The sequence below is a fragment of the Anser cygnoides genome, chromosome 1, assembly GCF_040182565.1.
Source record: "Anser cygnoides isolate HZ-2024a breed goose chromosome 1, Taihu_goose_T2T_genome, whole genome shotgun sequence".
Lineage (NCBI taxonomy): Eukaryota > Metazoa > Chordata > Aves > Anseriformes > Anatidae > Anser > Anser cygnoides.
The window spans coordinates 61,511,729-61,532,511 of NC_089873.1; the positions used below are offsets into that span (position 1 = coordinate 61,511,729).

A 20,783-nucleotide genomic window follows, 5' to 3' on the forward strand; every position below is an offset into this window, starting at 1 on the left:
TAAAGAGGCTGAGAACAAAACTGAAAGTAAAACACTGATCATAACCAGTGTCATGGTAGGAAAATAATTAACCAAACCATGCGGAAAAGCAGTCATCTTCCTGTCTTGTCAAGGGAATACATATTCTGTTCTCATATTTGCTTTAAAGCTTTAGGAGGCAAAAGTAAATACTGTGGTGCACCAGCCCGGCGAGCAGGAGTGTGTCTGGAAGGTGCTCACTAAGAACGTCATGAGTAGGACACTGCATTCCCAGGGGATGATACGTACATTTGTTTGTTAGATATGCAGTGAGAAGGGCAAGTATTTCCATCTTGCTTGGTCTTGCAGCACCATTCAAGACCAAGACGTTCAAGACATTCAAGATGTTCCCTCCCACAAGTGCAGTGTTGTCCCATGTGTTTGTACACGTCAGAAGGGCTACATTTCCAGAGACTTTTGGAGACTGCCTTGTGGCAGAACGTTTCGTGATAATTCGTGGAGTAACTTGGAAGCTATCTCATCAGAGCACTGAAACAAGGGTGCTGGCGGTGCTACTTAGTCAACACATATGGCGCTTTGCTGTGATTTCCATTTCAGAGTGTACTATCACTTATTCTCTGTTTTTCTCACAGCTGCTCACTCCCAGTGTTAGCACACCCAGAATAGCCTGCTGGCGTATAAATAGGGTTCTCCCTCTGCAGCACATGGCACTGTTGCAGACTGTACTGTTCCAACTTAATTTTAAGATGCTGTTAATGCCATTAACATTGTTCTGTGTCTTTCTGTCTTGGCATTGCCTGTTCTAGGGGGCAGGACAAATGACAAAACAAATAGTTACATCCCAGTTTAATCAGCAGGGAAAGCAATATCAAGGAAAAAAAAAAAAAAGTAAAAAAAAAAAAGTTAAGGTCTTATTAACTCCAATGATCTACCACATGATTCTCATGAAGTTCCAAATGAGCACACATAAAAGCTGCCCTACATATAAGGCAGAAATAAAGCTTGCTTCAGAGAAACCCTGGGCTTTGGACAACACAGTTCTCCAAAGTCAAGCTCTTGGTACGTCACCACCAGATCCTGACTGCATGGCCACTTTGGGCATTGTCACATTTCCCAGCCAAGAGAGATGTTCAGCCCCACATCTTCATCACGTTTCATTCAAGTAATTGTAGGCAGGCCCTAGAGGTCCCAGTTACTTCACTGTTCTGTCCTACCCTAAAGTGTTGCACAGCCTCCTGTGTCATACAAAGTGGTAACACTGCAATCTGCAGAGCCGCTCTGAAAAGCAGTCCTCCCTTCACAAGTTGTGTGTCCACATTAGAGAAGATTAGAGATGTGTCTCCATTAGAGAAGACTACAAAGTACAGTTGTAGTAGCTAAAAGTAACAGTGCTCCAAAAGCTTAAGAAGAAAATGAGAGTAGAGCATGATGCAAAAAAAAGTGTTATTGTATGAACTGATTGTAATAGTGAACATGCGAAAGACATACTGACATACTGAGGTTCCTGCCTTTTTCCTTAGCGTGATATATAGTTTCTATTCATAGTATGTACTTGGAGGAAGTTTGAAAACTGTATTTTGCTCTCAAAATGATCTTCCATTTGGCATATTCCATGTCACAAAGGGGAAGGGAAGGGAAGGGAAGGGAAGAGGGAAGGGAAGAGGGAAGGGAAGAGGGAAGGGAAGAGGGAAGAGGGAAGAGGGAAGAGGGAAGAGGGAAGAGGGAAGAGGGAAGAGGGAAGAGGGAAGAGGGAAGGGAAGAGGGAAGAGGGAAGAGGGAAGAGGGAAGAGGGAAGAGGGAAGAGGGAAGAGGGAAGAGGGAAGAGGGAAGAGGGAAGAGGGAAGAGGGAAGAGGGAAGGGAAGGGAAGCTTTTTCTGTCATCTCTGCCCTGACTTTTACAATCACTGGTGCCAGGGCATTGCAATAAACAAACAAACATATTTACATTCTGTATTTCTACAGCATCTTATATGGTGGGATCTTGAAGTCTGAGTAGTACTCCTAGAGGTAATGAAAGTAAGAACTCAAATATCAATTAGAGGTGTTTAAATTGTTTTCCTCTAGGTATTTTTAAGCAACAATTACTTTTTAACAAAAACAATAAATTCTCTGTGGTCTAGAACATCCAGTTTTCCAGACAATAAACCCAACCATCAGTTTAAAATAGCTACTTGTACTGTCAGCAGAAGTTAAGATTGGATTTTTTGAAAATTAAAACATCCCAAACCAAAATCTTTTCTATTTTTACAAATGGTTAAGAATTCTAATAATTTTAGACAAAAAGTATGCTGTCCAAATACACCATGAGAAATGATGGCCATGTTTCCAACCACTTCGTTAGATTAATAATACCACACAAATGCTCCCTCTATTGGTTGATTTTCAAAATCTATTCCAAATATCATAGGAGCATGCATTAAGAGAATGTTTTTTTCTTTGCGAAAAAAAAAAATGACACAAGAATAATTTGTTCAAATTACTACCAATCTACAAGACAAGTTTAATTCAATTTTAACAGCCATTAAGCCAAATGATTTATGTCCAGAACTAGATAATATTCACACATCAGAACTCTTAAAATTTAATTTTGAAAGGTTTGCAGGCTAATATTTTTCTGGACCAAGAAAAGTGCTCTCTTGCAGTAGAAAGAATAATAAGGTTATTCTATTTTCTTGTGGAGTGAAAGAGCACCATTGTGTATCATTAAGAAAACAGTTCTCTATTAGCACTGATGACAATGATACTGAGGAGGAATTTGGGAGTTTTGTTTATGTATATTAAATTTCCAATGTATAGTTCTTTAGGAGCTGGAGTGGTTTTGTGCAGAGAGGAACCTTCCTGAGCCTAACAGTTGCCATCAAGAAAAAAAAAAAAATCTGTTTCCATGGAAACATCCGAGGTGGACCAAGCATGGATTAATCAAAATACAATGAAGCCTTTTTGCAAGGTACTAGAGAAAAATCGAATTTAAAGTGAGCACCACTGCTCTTTCCTTCCATTCACGCTGGAAAGCATGGGAAATTCTCCCCAAATGCCTATGTGACATACAGTTTAATTAGCATGGTAAAAAGTTAGTTTTTCTTACATTTTTAATTACCGTGTGGTTATGAATTAAGAGACAAAAATATATTAACATGAAAAAAGAGACAGAGTGAAATCAATCAATGAAATTACATTTGCATTCCTCTTTTATTTGCTACTGATTTTATCAAGTGGCCCTTTTTACGTTTAAAATTTTAATAGCTTTTTCTGTATTCTTAGTACTGCGGGCTTGTTTCTTAGTACCAAAGGCTCATTCTGTTATTCAAAGTCCTAGCTATGGCTTGGGGAAGTTTCCTATGGTTGTACATGACATTATATCATCCTCAGCTACCACCACAGGAGAAGCTTCTGCCATCAGAATTAGCTGCGAATTCTGCCATTGCACAAAGATGGACAAAGGAGACTATGTAAAAGCCAACCTCCCTTACCCAATGTTCTCAACAAAGACCTCACTGAAAAACTGCAATACCTTCCATTTTTGTAGGGGCACTTCCACTGAAGCACTTCCTTTTTCCATTCATTCAGTTAGCAAAATAAACACATTTTTCACAATAACTGAAGTTATTTTCTAATTATTACGTTACTGGAAGGTGCTTAAAAATACACTGAAGATATAAGAGCAGCACACAATAATTACAATGCAAACCAGTAAACATCAAATAATTGTAAGCTCTCCGTTTGTACACAATGTGATACTAATGTCATAGATATAAAATGCACTTCCAATTCTAATGCTATCTCAGAGAGAGGCTCTGGTCTGAAAAATTGCCAGCAATAGTATTGGCAGGGTTCCATTTTTGTGTTTTTCAAAGGTTTGGTAGAAAATACACTCATGGATTTTGTTCCTCTTTATTTTATTACTTTCCAGCAGGGATCTGAGAATCGAGCTGGGTTTTCCATCTCCAGCATCACCGTTAGTAATAAAGGCTATGTCAGCCAAATTATGATTACAATAATCTGCGAGCAGTTGCTCTGTTTTTAGGAGATTTGCTCAGACATTGCTTGGTGAAGAAGTTCCAGGTTGGCGAGTGGCACATGTGGATACCTTGGTGCATGAGGAGGATGAGCATTACTGGCTCCTGTAGGCTTAAATAAAGTAGAAAGCAGCAAATACTTCATTTTGGTCATTTGGACAGGCAGATGCGACTCTGAATACACAACAGCTTGGTTTTTGCAATTGCACACTGCAGCAGCACATCCTAAGAAACAGATTACAGTCCATCAGTTCTTACCCACATTCAAGAAATACTTATAATGCACTAAACACCATCCGGGCAGATAATCCCGCATTGATGCTTTCAGGGCACTGTGGGGACACGTGCATCTGCCTAGGTGTGCAGCACCAGCACGAGGTACACGGGGCATCGCGGGGGACAGTGGCAGAGAGGAGTTGCCCCACACAAGCTCAGGTGAATCCTTGCAAGGGCACGGGCTTGCCAAGCGGCGCAGATGTCCGTGCCGAGGTGTCAGCTGTGGGAGCTAGGGACATATGGAAGCGCAGCTTCCACTCCAGTGAAAACATGGCCACACGTCTACGGCACAGGGAGGAATTAACTCTTAAAGGACTGCAGGAGAGACCAGCACAGTTCTATTGCTGGGGCTGGGAAATGTAAGGAGAGGTTTGGGGAGGCCAGGAAGGAGCAGGCTAGGAAGGTTTCCCTTAGGCACTGCCGCCAAGAGCTTTGCAGAGCTCTCCCTGCTTCGTGCCATATACCCACACCAGCCCACCTCCCCCAGGGGCTGCTGCCTCTCCCCACAGCCCCTTCCCCTCCCTGCAGGGAGGCACCAAGCTTTTGGGGCTATGGCCACACCAGTGAGGAGGGAGATGGCCCTGGGGACCTCCCCAAGGAGCCTGGCATGTGCCTTCTGCTGTCCCCGCAAGGCTGGGTCCCCGATGGGTGTCAGTTTCAATAGGAACCCACCCCAAAGGTCCGAGTCACCACGAGGGTGCAAGGAAACCCCAAAGCTACGTGCCCTCGTCCCCAGCAGCTCTGTCAGGGGGCTGCCAGGACCCCCACACGCTGCCCAAGCCTGCACTGGGGTTGGCAGAAGTCAGCCACCGCCGCGTTGTCCAGCTGAGCTACCCGGCATTTCCGAGCACTACCAGCGGTGAAATTTGGGTTGCCCCTGGAAGAAATACCTCTTCAGAACAAACACCTTTCTACAAGGGAGTCTGTTTCCCTGAAGAATTAAGTGAAAAGAGGAAAAAGAAGCCACGGGGACGAGCCGCGTACTTCACTCGGGTGACAAGGGACACCTAGTGGCACCGCGGCTCCCGTCGCCGCCGCCGTGCACACGGTGCTCCCGCTGCAGCCCGTGGGGCAGGGACGGCTGTCCCAGCAGGGACGGACAGCTGTCCCTGCAGGGACAGACTGCCACCTCCCTGCCCGGACGGTATGCCACCCTGCTGCTGTCACATGGAGAAACAGCACCTGCCTCCTCCCGAACATCTCACCTGGCTGCAGAGGTCCTCTGCCTCCTCCATGCTCGTCTTTCAGGACAGCTTCTCTGTTAGGAAAAAGATATATATATTCACAGTAAGGGGCAGGTTATTTCTAGGGTCTGTAATGGATAAAAAAGCATGTAACCCGTTCCCTTTACTCAGAGGAGTATATGGCTTTAGAGGAGCTCACGCCTGCATGAAAGTAAAATAAACTAGAACACAGCTATACCAGGGCTCTTCTGGTTTGGAACCCAAATCACTTGGCAGGACAGGGTTTAAAACTAGTGAGATAAACGATTGCACCAGGAAAGCTGAGGCAGTGGCTTCTCATGGCAAGATGGGGGCAGACTGGGGATGGAAACCTGTTATTTCCTTAGTTCTACCACTTGCATAAAGCAAGCTTAGGTCTGAGCTCAGACCAAGCTGCTCTGCCTCTTGTCCCCACTCCAGTACCTCTGAGGGCTATTGCCCCCCCCCCCCAGTCAAGGCATTCAGGGCCTTTCCTGCCAAACTGCTCCCCAGCCTCTAACAGCACCAGGGTTCATCCACCCCAAGTGCAGAACCCCGCATCTGTCCTGGCTGAATTTCTTAAGGTATCCGTTGATGTACTTCTCCCACCTGACTGAGTCCCTCTGGGTGGCAGTCCTGCCCTCGAGCACACCAAAGTCATCCAGTCCGTCTTCACTCCAGCCAGAGACTAGCTTTTAAGTAGGGTATGTTCCTTAAAATGGAGAGATTGCTGGCTTTTCCACTTGGTTCAGTTTGACCCTGGAACATTTTCAATCAAAGCTGTAATGTTATGGAAATTTCATGTGCAAGGAGGATCCCTTAGGAGTCCATGAACTCCCAGTTGGTCTGCTCCAAACCCTCAAAGGATGTACATAAGGAGGAACATCTCTCAAAGCTGTATTCCCTTTCCCCCAGTAGCATTACAGACTACACCTTAACCCGGACACTGAAACAAGTAGGCAAAGTGGTGTAGACCTAACATGTATACAAACCCTGTGTTTTCAAGTATCCCATAGGAAAAAGGGATGAGGAATGACCAAGAGCATTCTCCCACAGCAACAAGGCATGGCTTCTGTTGAGGTTTGCGTAACTGGATTCCTTCTCACACAGCAGCTGCAGCCTGGAGTTAGACGGGCTCGTACACTTTTCCCTTCCCCACTGCCAGTGCTGTTGCTTGTCTGATTGCACCACTGGAACAGTCAGAAAGCAGCCCTGCAAGAAAAAGGGGTAGAGGGAGAGCCAGGACTATAACAACCCCCAGATCCTAGAGTACAATGGTTTACATCCTAAACAGTCAATGAAGATGTCACCTGCTGTGTCCCTTCCTCCAAAAAGCTTCAGTTGGGTCGAAGGTACCTGAATCCCACTTGCAATTGCTCTGTTCTTATCTCACCTTTGAGAACGAATTACTGTTGCTAATACTGATGCTTCTCCTGGCTGAGACGTGGTAAATTTTCACTTCTAAAAAATGTTCCTAGATAGATTTTTTAAATTACCTGTGTTGAGCTGCCAAAAATTATTTTCAATTGGTATTTTCAATTGGTTAAAAAACATTGTTTTATCTAAAACAAAAGTGTTTGAATGAAAACCAAGAAAAATTTATTATTTTTTTTTTTCAGAACAAAATCTTCAAGATTTCAGCCACATGTCTTGGACAGATTTTCATTTTGTTCAATTAAATAAAAAATATTAACATGACATCCAGCTCAATTATTTATATCAGTAATAGTCAAAACACTGTCATTACAAACAGACCAGTTGTATTGAAGAAATCAATTTCACAGAATCTTCTTCATAAGTGATGCCTTGTTAGATGCCTTTTCTCACATCTGCATGTGCTCCTGATGTGTGAGATAGGTTCAGACCCTTGGTGCATAGGAAGAGATTGAAACCTGGAGATTTTGGGAAGAAAGCAAGGGTGGTTCAGGGCAAACAGGGATGGTGCAAGGGCATCTGAGTCCAAACCAGACCAGTAAGGTAGATGTTTTATTGGGAAAGAAAATGCTACATGTGTTCAAACAGAAACTTGAGACTGGTCTTTTAACCACTCATCAGCTCCCGAGGAGCTTCATAAGATTTCTGCAAGTCTCCAGGTGGAAGCTGCACAGCAGCACTGAGTACCAATGGCAAGTTAATAGGAAAAAACAGTCCTAATCTCTCTTTCCTTCAGAGCATGTGCTTTATTTTACTTTTGATAACCTTAGAAAGTTTGTTATGGGGGTTCTTTTAGTGGAACAGCTCACCTGAAGGGGACATCCCGTTCTCCTGCGTGTCCCATTGTTCCTGTGCTTTGTCTGGTGCCTTTCCAGCCACTTCTGGCACCCCTCCCTCAGGCTTCCAGACATGCCTTTACTGACTCAAATAAGTTCCTGCTGTTTACCAAATCTGTGATTTTCTATTTATTTTTTTTATGATTCAATTTTAACAGTTATTTTATCGGTTCAGCCAAAGCTGATACAAATAAAACATTAAAATTTCAGACCTCGAAAGACTCATAATAAGCAACATAAACGACAAAACTCTTATAAAAGAAATCCTTTGTGAAATGAGGTTATAATGCTAAATAAAAACTTCTTACTCTGAAATTTAAAATAAAACACAGCAATTAGGTGATTCAAGCAGTGAACACGCAAAGAAGGAATCCAACTGAGTGCCACGTAATATCCAAACTGAAAATGCAAGTATCACAATAACGTTTCTTATTTTAGAGCTTTGTTCTTGCTATGTGCAAAATGCCAGCTCAGTGTAGTTGGCCCATTAGATTAAATCTACCCTCATATATGAACATGCTTGCATGTTGTCTACCTCCCAAACACTGTGGCGAAGTTACGTGGTGTGGCTAAGGTCAGCCTAACAGCTTGCTGTCACTGGAAGGGTATGGTTACATTTCGCTCTCCTCTACGCAGTTCCTTGTGCCAGGTCTGGCACACATTTCTTTTGGTAGAAAACCATCTTAACGAGCAAAACTAATGTCCCCCTTCTTCCCCTCTCACAAAAATTAGTTAAAAAAGAGTTGTGAGAGCAGTCAGCTGAGTGGCACTCACAGGTGTTACTGTAAAGTAGTTACCATTCTGATTTGCTTGGAGTGCTTGGATCTGCTTCTTTCTCTGCCTACAGCTATTGTTATAGTCACAATTACAATGATTTACAATAATTTTCAAAAGCATTAGTTAAAAAACAAAACAAACAAATGAATAAACAAAATAAACAAAAACCCAAGAATCCCAAACTCTCCTTAATTTTTTTTAGCTCAGGGCAGTAGCAGTTTTCTATTTAGTTAGGGGAGCCTAGAATTAAAAACTCCTTTTCTGTTTATTTGCCTTGTGCTTTCTGAGATGTTAAGCAGTACCTAAATTTCACTCTTGAATCATTCCCAGCACCCCTGGGAATCAGGAAATCACTGATTTGAAAACTTGACGGAGATTATTCCCTAATTGCTCAGATTTCCTGCTCCTGACATCTACCAAAGCACCTGACAGCCTCAGGACCCACAGTACAAGCAGTGCTGCACGTGCATGCAACTTCTCTGCTGAGTTGCTGTTGTCATAGGGCTTATAAGCTTCACCTGACAAAACCTTCCCAAAAATCTTAGGTTTCAATTTCACTGAAGGAGATTTGCCTTTCCAGGTAGTATCAATTATTTTATTATTATTATTTTTTTTTTTTCAGTTCTGAACCGGCTGGCTTAGATTTCCCTGTGAAGGCAGTAGAGAAATAAGGCACCCAAGTAAAAGAGTAACAGAGGGCTGGAAGCAGTGCTAAGCCTGCTGGGTGGCCAAAGCTCTCTGATCTCAATGCAAAGACCTCGTATGGCTGCAGTCCACCTGCGCCTCAGCCTGGACTCGCCGCATGTATTTAAGAATAGCTGATTTATTTGTTTTCCTCTTATGCCCTGTTCCAAAATAATTAGGAAGAAAATTTGTGGCTGGGAGGGAGTTAAGAATGGTGTTTTGGGAGGTACAAGAAAACCACAGAAACCCTGATTCATCAAAATCTCTTTCAGCTTGTTTGGCTGCTTCTCTCCTCCCATCCATCTTTTTTTTTTTTTTTCCAGCAAACTTCCCTCAATCATCCTCCTAGGTTACTTGCTTCACCCATTCACCTCCTCTCCCCTTTCCCTGCAAGGCTCTCGCTCTTCTTACTTTTCCCACCACCACCACCACCCTTTTTTTTTCTCCCTTCTCCAGTCTCTTACTTCCCATTCCTTTCTCCCCACCAGCATCTTTTGCAAACACCATGACCACTAGAAAATGACTGTGGGCTGGAAAGGGAAAGAGACAGGGCAAGACAAAGGATTATGGGTCAAACAAGAAAGGAGAACGCTTTTCTGTGGAAAACTCTTAAGGAAACAGACTCGTCTTTTCCAACTGATATTCTCTTTAAATATATATATATATACATATTCTATTGAAGCATTTCACTGGAATTTTAATGAAATGAAACATATGTTCATAAGTGTCAGTACATTCTCTTCTTTGCCCCCTCCACTTTCCTCCTCTTTTTTCTGACCAAAACCACAGTGCGGTGCCCTGCACAAAAACACATAAGTCACTGCCTTGCCAGAGCGGACAGTGATCGTAGTACAAATGAGAATTTGTACTGCTGCTGCCATAAACTAATTAAAAAATCATCCCAGAAAGCACATGACATCTTCCATGGCCCCTCCACTGCCCACAGCAGAGACAGTTGGAGGAAAGGGGCTCGAAAACAACACAAAAAAACCTGTTGGAACAACAACAGTGCGAAACATCCCAAAGAAAGCAACCAGTATGGGCTTACCTGACCGCATGAGGATGTTATTTTGGTACGGAAACAGGGACTAACTACCAAAGGGAGAAGCCACGGATGAGTACCCAAACCACCAGCAGGGTGCCCTCCCAGGGAAGCCCGTTCGAGCCCCCCGGCAGGCCGGCCGGCCAGGGGCAGCAGCCAGCAGCTGGCACTGTTGCTCCACTGGAGGAGCAGCCGGGAGCCGGGGGGCTTCTGAGCATCCCTTGCACACCAGTACACCCGTGCGGAATACACGCTTCCTGCACGGACATCTCACGAGGAAGGAATAAGATTTACATCACGCATACACACACCACCCTCGCTTAGACCCTGCACCCGCAAATCTAATCTGGTCGGTGAGATGGGTGGAAAATAGTGACACACTGCAAAAAAAAAATGGGAAATTCAGATTAATTTCCAGTGCGTCACAAAGCAGCATGGGACAAAACCCCTCATGAAAGCAATGAGGTACTCTCTGTAAGGATAGCTAGGACATGGAAGCTTTCTTCCAAACGAGAGGGACTCTCCTGTCCTCCAGGGGTTTGCTGTTTGCAGCGCACCCCAAAGTAGCAGTAGCTGGTGTTAAAGAGTGAGGTGAAGCCATAAGAGGGGATATTACCATGGGAAGTCATCCTTGCAGAACTCGCTGATACAAAGAAATAGGCATTTGCTATCTTTTCCCATGACAGAGCCCTTCAGTAGTACCTCACGCCTTAGAGAAGTCACAGCACACCAAAAAGTAAAATAAAATCCTGTGACTTTAAAACTGCATTTTTTTTTCAGGTAGTAATGAAGTTAAAATAACATACACTTGTGCAGCAAGGGCAGGGAGAGTCTTGGGGCAAGGGGGGGAATAGTACCCCCACCCACAAATCTGCTCTTCACATACTTTAGTACATTTCTTGGCAAAATATTAAGTGTATGAAAGCAAGGAAGAACAGGGAAGAATTAAATAAAAACATGAACTTTTTTAAAAATCTAAAATTACACATTGGAAAAATGTGGGAGGTGAGAAGGAAGAAATTAAATTGGAAAAAAAAAAATCAGTGTGAATCCACAGTAAAGGAACCACTTCAGTACATCATGCGGGGAATTTTAGCCAGCCTCAAGCACAAGACAAGCTTTCATAAGCTTGTCTGAAGGAAAGGTAGGTGTCTGAGCTCTGCCTGTGCTCCCCGCTCCGCACCAGAGCAATTACATCATAGAAGGCTGTTCTGTAATCAAGGTAATGACTGGCCTCAGGCATGTACAAGCCAGAAAGTCAGAGAAAAGTCTGGGCTAAATAAAGAAGATGGACAAGGGTGAAGGATTATTACCCAAGGTCTTTCTGCTGGTCACTGGTTTTGAGGAGGTTTCCTCATTCAAGGAAGGGGAAAAAGAAAAAAAAAAAAAAAAAGGAAAGAAGAAAAAGAGAAAGAATTATTGAGAAATAGGAAAGAGACATTCAAGGAAATTAATCAGTTCAGGGGGTTTAGAAAAGAAAACTGTCCAACTGTCCAACTAGAGCAGAACTTTCCCTCTGCCCAAAAAAAAAAAAAAAAAGAGAGCGAGAGAGAGAGAAACAAGAGACAGCTTTGTCTAAATAATGTGCCACAAGAAAAACACAGCAAAAGCAGCAGTGAAATCCTCCCCTACTGTGACTGCAGCAGCAGCAATTCCAGAACACATCGGGGGGCGTGTATACATTGCATTTGGTTTATTAGCCTGAAAAATAAGTAATTAGTTCCTTTGCATTGAGGAAACACGATGCATTTCTTGGACTGGGGAGAAAGAGGAGGTGGTTCAGCAGTACATTAACGTGTCTACCTGTTGCAATGGTCTTCAGCAGCATCGCTTGGGAGCTGCACCTGAGTTTCTCCACCAGTTATTGGCACAGCCCCAAAGATCATTTTGCTAGAAAGGAATCTTTCTGCCAGCTCGTTCCCTCAGAGCAAACCTACCACCAACTGCAAAATATTTAATCTTTGTAAATCCAAAAAGAAAATAGGATAATATTAACAATCCCCCCTTAATCTTCCTTCACTATTTATTTATTGTATCGTGTTGCACTGATACATGCAGCTACATACATTTGCTATAGTCTCAGCAGCATGTAAGTGTGTGGAAAAGGGGGATATGGTGCTGTCTCTTTCAGCTTTACCCCATGATAAGGCCCCAACGACTGCCTGAGGGGAGGTGATATGTGACCACGGAAATCAGTGCATAGCACTGAGAAACCAGCAGCCAGTCTGAGAGTGCCTGTGCTGTGCAGTGGGGTCTCACAGCGCTGCCAGAGCCAAAAATGTCTTACATATTCTGTGGAGCTCAAATCACTCCTAAGATCTGGGGTCTCAGTGCAGAAAGACAGAGGCCATACACAGCCTATCAGGCCAAGTCAGGACGACAGCATCAGTTTTGTACCAGTTACACCATTTCTGCAGCTGGAAGTCTTCCTGTTGTCACAGAGGGATCCCCGCACAGACTGAAAGCTGGAGTTCACCTGCATCCCGTAAATGAATTTGGTGGGTTTCTTTTTCAAGGGAAACATGACACAAGGCACTTCTAATCTCACTTGTGCCCTCCACAAAATCACTCTGGAGGAAGCTGTAGCAACAGCGGAAAAAACAGATCCCTGTAATTACGAGGAGATATGGATCTTGAAATACCACCACTAGACGTCCCCTTAGCTCCAGCCGGCGGAGCAGAGCTGCTTCTGCAGCCCAGGGAGCCTCTTCCTGTCCGCACGTAGCATCAGCAGCGAGGGCAGGTCAGCGCAACAAGGACGCTCAGGGCCCCTGCCTCCAGCCCGGTGGTTTCCAGCCCACGGTAGCTCCACAAGTGGTTTAAGGATGACAGTCACACCCCAGCTCACCCAGCAGATACATACCTTAAGTAGTAGCACCTGGCCGAGAAGAAGGGGTCCATTCAGGCCTGGTCGCAGCCTGCCTTGGCCACCCCGACTGCCTGGGGAATGCCACTGAGGTGATTTCCTCCGATACCTTCATGAAGAAGCTGGTGTAAGGCAAAGCAGCCGGCACAGGAGTAACGCCAGCCTGCACTCTCTGTGAATCGCACTCACCTTTCAGAGGAGAAACTCGTACATCCCCCACATCCTGCCTGTGACATGAGGCGAGATAAAATATGCTTAGGAGGCATGACCTGGCCTGTGGCCCGGCTGTCTGACCACAGTAACCGCACTCTTTCCTTATAAACAGGACACTGTTCCTTCTGGGTATCTGTGATTTGCTAATTCAGCTTTATTCAGCTCGCTAGACATTTTTTTGAAATGAATTCTCCAAAATCAAAGCAATGGCTGTGGAATGCTGTCGGAAAGCACTGCTTTTCCTGTCGCTTTGGTAAAACATGGAAAAATCTGCAGTTGCACAGCCTCTTGAAGAAGGCTGTTCAGACACCTGAAAAGGTGTTTGAGGAGACGTGCCTGTTTGGGAGGTGCGTTTGTCTCCCGAGACTGAAACTTACTCACACCTTACATCATGGACCACTAGAGTGACATCGCCACCATCACCTCGGTCACTTACAGCAGGAATGGAAGAAGCAGTTGACAGCTGAGGTAATTTCTGCACAAGTAGAGTGTCAGGAGAGCCAACTAAATGGCCCTGGAGAGGATTTTGGTCTGGTCTCCAGTTAAAGCAACCACCATTAGCTTCCTCACTATTTATTGTCCCCCCTCATTAACATTACTGCAGTACTCTCTCTACCAACAGGGGATATTGTAAATAACTCACCATGCTACTTACCTGGACATGGCCATTAATAATCACCACAAGATTGTCTGCTATCTTGCTGTGCTCACATATTTCACATTCTCTCTTTTACGCACTCGAGGTCGCTCACCCTCACCTGAATGAGGTCTCAGTCACTGCTGGGCCTTGCTCCAGCCACATGGCAGATCACAAGCGTGTTATAAGGGAATAACTGCTTTGTAACACATCTTCTCGTATTCCTTTTGCAGTGTCCATGCACTGCCACTCATTAAATACCAGCAGCCAGAACACCCTGAGGTGCTTTAAGACCATACTGGTATGGTATAAGCAGAGTTTTCTGTCTTCCAGCCAAGATCCTGCTCAGCCAGAAATGCTTGCAAGTCACCTTCTGAGGCCTGAGTTAATTTTCTTTGCTCCTGTGTGCTCTCTGAAATACAAACACTCAATGTTAAAGCAGGCAGAGCACACAGAAAGCATACACAATTATTTTGGGGGCCAGGGTAAGAAGTAATAGTCTTTAAATGACAGGAAGACCCATGTGAAGTTTGAAGGCCTGCTTTCCAGCAGTAGGGATGATGAAGCAGTGTGGCGGAGTGCCTGGACATGATGTGGGACCTTGATCCTTGGGCGTCCTTGAAAGTGGCCCTGAGGGACATTTGCCAGCAGTCAATTCTCCTACTAAACATGCCTCACAGCCCTATCACCCCTGATGCCACAGCTCCATGGGGTAGCAGTCTTGTCCCTTAATTTAAGATGACATATATTCCATGTGGAGACTGTGACAATAGTAGTTGCAGGACATGCAACTCTTTCAGACCTCAGCTGGGGTTGTTTTATGAGGACAATATTCAGATCAAAAAGGGGGCAGAGCTAATCCATTCCTCTGCCAACCCCACCCTCCGTAAGTAGATGCCAATCTTTCTTTGGACTTTGTCTCTGAGTTAGAAAGGTAACCAGAAGGCATCAGATAAGAAACTGGACACGACAAAATAGACAAACAAAACCTGAAGGACTTTGAAAATAAACACACAGGGAGTGAAGGCACTTTCAGATGGATTCCTATGCTTCAGCGCATAGGAAGGCCTGTGGCAGGAATTTCATTTAGGAGAACAAAATGCACCACTGAGATCTTTATAACAATCTCTAGCCTTTCTCTGTGGGGCTTTTCATCCCCCACAGAAACCACAAGCTACAGAGGTGTCATGCTTTGGGCACCACACAAACACAGGACAGGTGCAGGAGTGTCATGAATGGCAGTGTAATATAAACAGAGATAAGGCAAGCAGCAAGCAAATGTGAATGCACCCCGATGACCAGAGAAATCCTGGCTTTCTTCCTAGAAAAGCTGTGGTACCACCTGAACCAAAGAGGATCCCAGAGCAGAGGACAACATACTGTTAGGCAACATGCATGCTGACTAAATAAATCGAGTAAGAACTTCATCAGCGTGACAAAACAAGACATCCAGATAAGCGCAACAAAAAGGTTTGGTTTAAGAACAACGTACTCACAGCACTGTAAAAGGCCATTTAAACAAACTAAAAACAGCTAAGTTGATTTAACTTAATAGCTTATGCAGCAGTGCCGTGCCAGCACAGCAGAGCCTGCTCAGAGCGGAGGACTAAGCCCAGGCGCATGCCCTCCCGAGGTACCTCTGCAGGCAGAACCGAGGGGACGCCGCAGTGGGACAGAAGCACACTGCTCTGTGGCTTGGAGGTGGCCCTGATGGACACCCAGCACTGGCAGTGGGTGCCCACGGGACAAATGTCCACCCACAGCAACTGACACCAGGTCCTTCAAGAGATTAAAACCTGCTCCCGAGTCTGCCTGTCACGACGGCCGGCTCTGCTTTTCCTTTCCAACTGAACGTGGTGGGCATCGGGTCCTTCTTACCGCTCTCTTTTTCCCATGCATGCATACACAGGCATACTAAAAACCTCCAGTGTCCCCTCACTGCAGTTCCCTGGGTTTTGCCTTCCAGCAGATTTCCTCTGCAGCTGCCAGCTCTTCCTCAGGTTTAAATGTGCCCTTTCACGCCGGTCACTACAGAAAGGGTAGAGTTTTCCCTTTTCCTCCAGCTAAGCAAACAAACTGAATCATCACAGTGCAAAACATGACTGCATTTTAGCAGTTGCACTAACATGTGGGGGAAAAGGAGGTTCAGATGGAAAGTCTTTCAGCTCTCAGTGTCAAAGTATAATTCTGCTTGGACCCATGAATGGACTTTTTTTTCCCATTGAACAATTCTCTCTCCTACCACTTTGATGCCCAGCTGCTATCAGTATTCAAGCATGCAAATGTGAGCGAGCCGCAAAAACAAGCGCTAAAAACCTCCTTGGGAAGAAAAATGCTGTTTGTGCAAACTCTCCCATTCTTCTCTCAGCCTCCACCCGAAGGCTTCCCTAGCAGGTGGTAGGATGAAGTGGGAGAGGGAAGATGACAGCTTATCATTACACACTGTTTTTGGTGTTTTGCTGAGCTGGGAAGGGACAGAACATCAGGCACATTCCCAGGCACTCTGCCAGGCTGGGGCCCAAAGGGTAAACAGAAAGTAATGCACAGGATGCAAAGCATCTTTAAGAAAAAAAAAAAAAATCAACACCAGATGGTCAATGAAATGATCCAGAACAGGAGACTGTGAATGAACATTTCGAGTTCTGCTTTAGCACCTTATTAAACATATAAGGATCTGTGGGCTGCATTCTGGGAGAGCCACGTGAGACCAAGATTTTGGAAAACCCCATCTCCTCTGCAGCCACCATGAGACAACCGTGGCACCCGAGCACCCTGCTCCCTCTGGCACTGCAGCGGAGCACGGTCCTCCCGTTTCTTCCCCGATCAAAACTCACTTCCGATACCATTAAACAGTAAATCACCACAGGTTCTGGCTGTTTGTTTTTTAACTGAAGCCTCGTATAACACAGCGTGCAAACCCCTGACGAAAGGCATTTGTGCGCCAGTGTGGGTCGATACCATAGTTTAACACAGAGCAGCTTTGTGAAGGGAGAACAAGGATACTGCAGTGTGCTTTAGGGCTTTTGCTTCCTATGGCCAGCCCCGGATCTCTGTTCTGCGTTAATGAACGGCTGCTGTATTCTGCATCGGGGTGGTCCGGTGGGACGGCACTCGTGGGACAATTCAGAGGGGAACTGCTGCATGCGAAGTTCCCCCGCTTCTCTGGCCACTTCATATGAACAATGCTGGCAAAATCACCCATGCGTATCACGGAACCTGGAAGTCATGCTGCATCGCTTAGGGTTCATGCTGCTTGGTTTAAAGACTCAGTGGGCAAGAAAAGGGCTCTGCTTCTCACAGAAATAAGCTCTCTTGTACCCAAAAGGCAGTTACAAAAGCAGCATCTCTCCAGCAGACAGCTCCAGAAGAGCTGTAGGACTGTCACAAAGGCTCCTCATATGCTGCTGCATGCAAGAAGCCACCCTCCCGTACAAGCTGTTCCAGTGATTTCCATTTGGCCTCGACAGCCTCCTATCCATTTCACAAAATACACCTCTAAAATTTGAACTCTGAAATTAAACTGCAAACATCAGAAATTTCCATGCCCTCATCCTTGCCTCTTTCAACAGAGAAGTGTGCATTTGTTCTCCAAGAGGTTGCAAGCAAAAAGCTTGGGAGCCGCTAGAGGAGACTGCAATGCTGATATCATGGGAAGGAGCCTGGGAACTGTGAGTCACAGCTGAGACTTCCTGGGGATCGCTTTGCAAGAAGTCCACAAAAGCCTCAGTGGTACAATGGAAACCAGTTCCTCTTCACCTTTCTGAAAAGGAACCATGGTTTCCCAAGCTTTCTTCACACAGAGTTTTCTATAAGTTTAAATACCATATCACAAACGTGTGTGAGGAGGTGTGAAAACCGTGTATTAATCTCAGTCTGCTCTTAATTTATCTCTGAGCTAAAATAACTCACAAGCCAATTATTTGGGGGGAAAAAATAATTAAGTCAGTATCCTAATGAAATAAGAGGACAGGCACTTGCACTAGTTCACTGGAAACGTGTTCAAATGCACAGCTTTAAGTAAAAGGGTGCAGCTCTTCTCACACACACCTGGACAAGCAGCCTTGCCTAAGGATGGGCTTTGGGAACAGAGTGCTGCAGGCCAGCCCAGGGAAAACCTGGCCATGTGAATGCGTGCTATTTTTTGTGCTTCCCTCCTCTCCCGTGCTTGCTGTCAGCCCTTCCTGGTCACCACGCTGCCTCCCACAGCACACATGGAGAGCGAGCTCTGCCTCCTGCCCCACTGGCCTCCGACAGCTGCAGTCAACCCACTCTTATCTTCCTTCTCCCTCCCTTGAAAAAGCAAAGAAAACCACCAAGCATCTTCAAAGCCAGTTACCAAGCAGCAGTGAGGCAGAAACCCCAAACAGAAACATTGCTGGTGAACCAGATTATTTACAGGCTCAGGATCAGCAAAGCAAACACATACCCAGTGATTGCTCTATACTTTTAGTTTCTATTTTCTTACCTTTTTGTTTTGGCACAAGAAAGAGCTAGCGTGTGACTGGAAGGTCAGGGCATCTCCAGTTACAGCAGCATCTCAGAAGCGTTGTTCTAGTAAGATGATATCCTGCACAAGCCACGCTATGCAAAAAGCGGAGCAGGCACAGGGCGTGGGATGCAAAACACTCCAGGCACAGAGATATCCACGCTACCTTAGACGACCGTACCCCAGCTACGGGTCCTGCCTGAAAAGCAGGATGTTAGCCCAGGCTAACATCAGCATTGCCAAGGCAAAACCCCTAGGGACACCCAAAAGAGAGAATCCCCCTGCAGCGGCTGCCAAGCCCACGCAGCCTGCCCCATGCACAGAGCTGGCACCTCGCACCATGTCACAGGGGGCTCCTGGTACAACTCTGGTTTGGGTAAATGACGTCAACGTACTGACTTCGGCCACAGAGCAAGTAGGATATCCTCACCAAAAGCTGGGGAGACGGCCATCCCCCCACACAGCCTTCCTGCTAGCGCCACCCATGATTTCTGCAGGTGTTTGCCCAGGATTTCCCACCCTAGGAGTGCTTCTTCCCTTCTTTTCTTCTTGGTTTGAATCCTCAAACTCTTGGGTTTCACACAGTTTCAGAGGAGTAGCAAAACATCCGTGTAGGTTCATTACACGCAGCAGAGGCTCTCCAGAAGGTTCATAAACCTTTCACTAAGCTGGCTGGAGCTGCAGTTTTGTACCAAAAGACCTGAAAGCAACTTGTCTGCTTTTCCATTTCATAAGGAGACTTCTGCGCAGCTCTAGCACTGTTATTGCAGCAGCGACCTTTTGAAGCGGCTACTTGGCATGTGTTTTCTGTTTACTTTCTAATACAAAAAGAATCATATGCACTGAGTTTTCTAAAAAGCAATTGCAGCAGCACTCAGCCACAGGGAAAAACTGTAAAAGTCCCTGATGCTTTCTGTTAACATTGCATTCAGACGGCTTTGTTCACAAATAGAGCTGACCTCTTATTTAATTAAAATTTTTAAGAAATAAAATCTAGGAAAGTTTATTGGCAAATACATTTGCTGAGAAACAAACAGGACTGTGATCATTTTTACTTACATACAGACATTTCAGAAGTGGCTGAGGAGATGGTTTTCAGTCTGCAGTTACCAGAGGGACTCATCGTGGTTTAGACATTGGATCCTGCTCCCACTGAAATTTACAGCTGAACTCCCACCAATGTCACTAGGAAGAAGAGCAAGAAGGAGTACTCATCAAAAATCTCAGCTTTTTCACACCATGATGGCTAACCTAGAGCTTCCCTGGCCACCATAATCACATTTCAATAGCTCAACCACAGTAACAAAAACCCCTTTCCAGCTCTTTAAAGACTGGCACAGCAGGCAAGCTCACAGAGGCGGAGGTCAGCTCTGCATCTGGGGGCAGCCCAAGCTGTGACTCGAAACCAGTTGTCCCTTCACCTCTGTCCCCACCAGTCAGGGCGTTATCTGCTGGAACCTCCCCAGCTTTCTTCCTACCAACATCCATCAGACTCTCCTTTTGCTCTGATGAGGAATGAAAACCAGACGTGTAAATTCTGACTTTTTCACAAGAAAATTTTCCATTGCCATTTCCTACCAATCCCCCTTGTTGCCTTATTAACACATACCTATTTCAGGGACACAGGCTGCCTTCAGAGTCGTGGAAATGTAGGTAAGAATTGTGGAGCAAGGGAACAGCATGCAACGCAACAAGAATCTAGATAAGATGAAAAATTGGACTATCGATATTTGTACAAATGTGTTTCTTTAGTATATATATGAAGATTTCTGCAGAACAGAGTGTATTTCCAAAAATGAGATTGTCCAGAAGGGAAAAACAGGACAAAGTGAAGAAAGGAGGAGACAAAAATAAGAGATTTTTTAAAGAAAGGGACCTTTAAAAATACAATGGTTGGGCAGGCTGTAGTGAAATTTAAACACCAGCCTGCAGTAAACTCCGTGTAACAGGATCCCTGAGCACGGCGTGGCTCTGAGGGGGGTTTCAGCTCCCATTTTCCAGGCCTATCTCTTCAGCCTTGCTTCTGTCACATAAACGAACTGAAACGAACATATGTTTTTAGGTTTGTTTCTAAAATAACCAGAGCAAAGCAGAAACACTGCACTGCCCACACCAGGCTCCCCCCACCCTCCTCGGGGAAAAGATGAGAGAAAAACCATGCGTGTTTGCCACACCAGATGAAGTGCTACGGTAACAAGGATTTATACTGAAGGGAGCCAAAGAAATGGTCCTGTTGGGTGCCAGCTGGGCATCCCAAGGCTCTCAGTCCAGCCTTGTGGCATCCCCCAGGCACGTGTCAGCCCCACCAGTAGGTGGACCACATCCAAGGGGCTCC

The 20,783-nt window shown here is 45.2% G+C and overlaps 1 long non-coding RNA gene across 3 annotated transcripts; it reads right to left on the bottom strand.

Moving 5' to 3' along the window:
- Positions 1-1,657: 1,657 nt before the first annotated feature.
- Positions 1,658-20,028, bottom strand: LOC106031016 (uncharacterized). 3 transcript variants are annotated; one of them, XR_010831797.1, is made up of 6 exons: positions 13,302-19,470; positions 13,110-13,221; positions 6,466-6,685; positions 6,083-6,232; positions 5,477-5,529; positions 1,658-4,220 (listed from the first exon to the last, which is right to left on the bottom strand). It is a non-coding gene; the product is annotated as an uncharacterized lncRNA (long non-coding RNA). The 3 variants fall into 3 exon arrangements; XR_007161526.2 differs by lacking the exons at positions 13,110-13,221; positions 13,302-19,470 and adding an exon at positions 19,508-20,028; XR_001204079.3 differs by having other exon boundaries at positions 13,110-19,466.
- Positions 20,029-20,783: the final 755 nt, after the last annotated feature.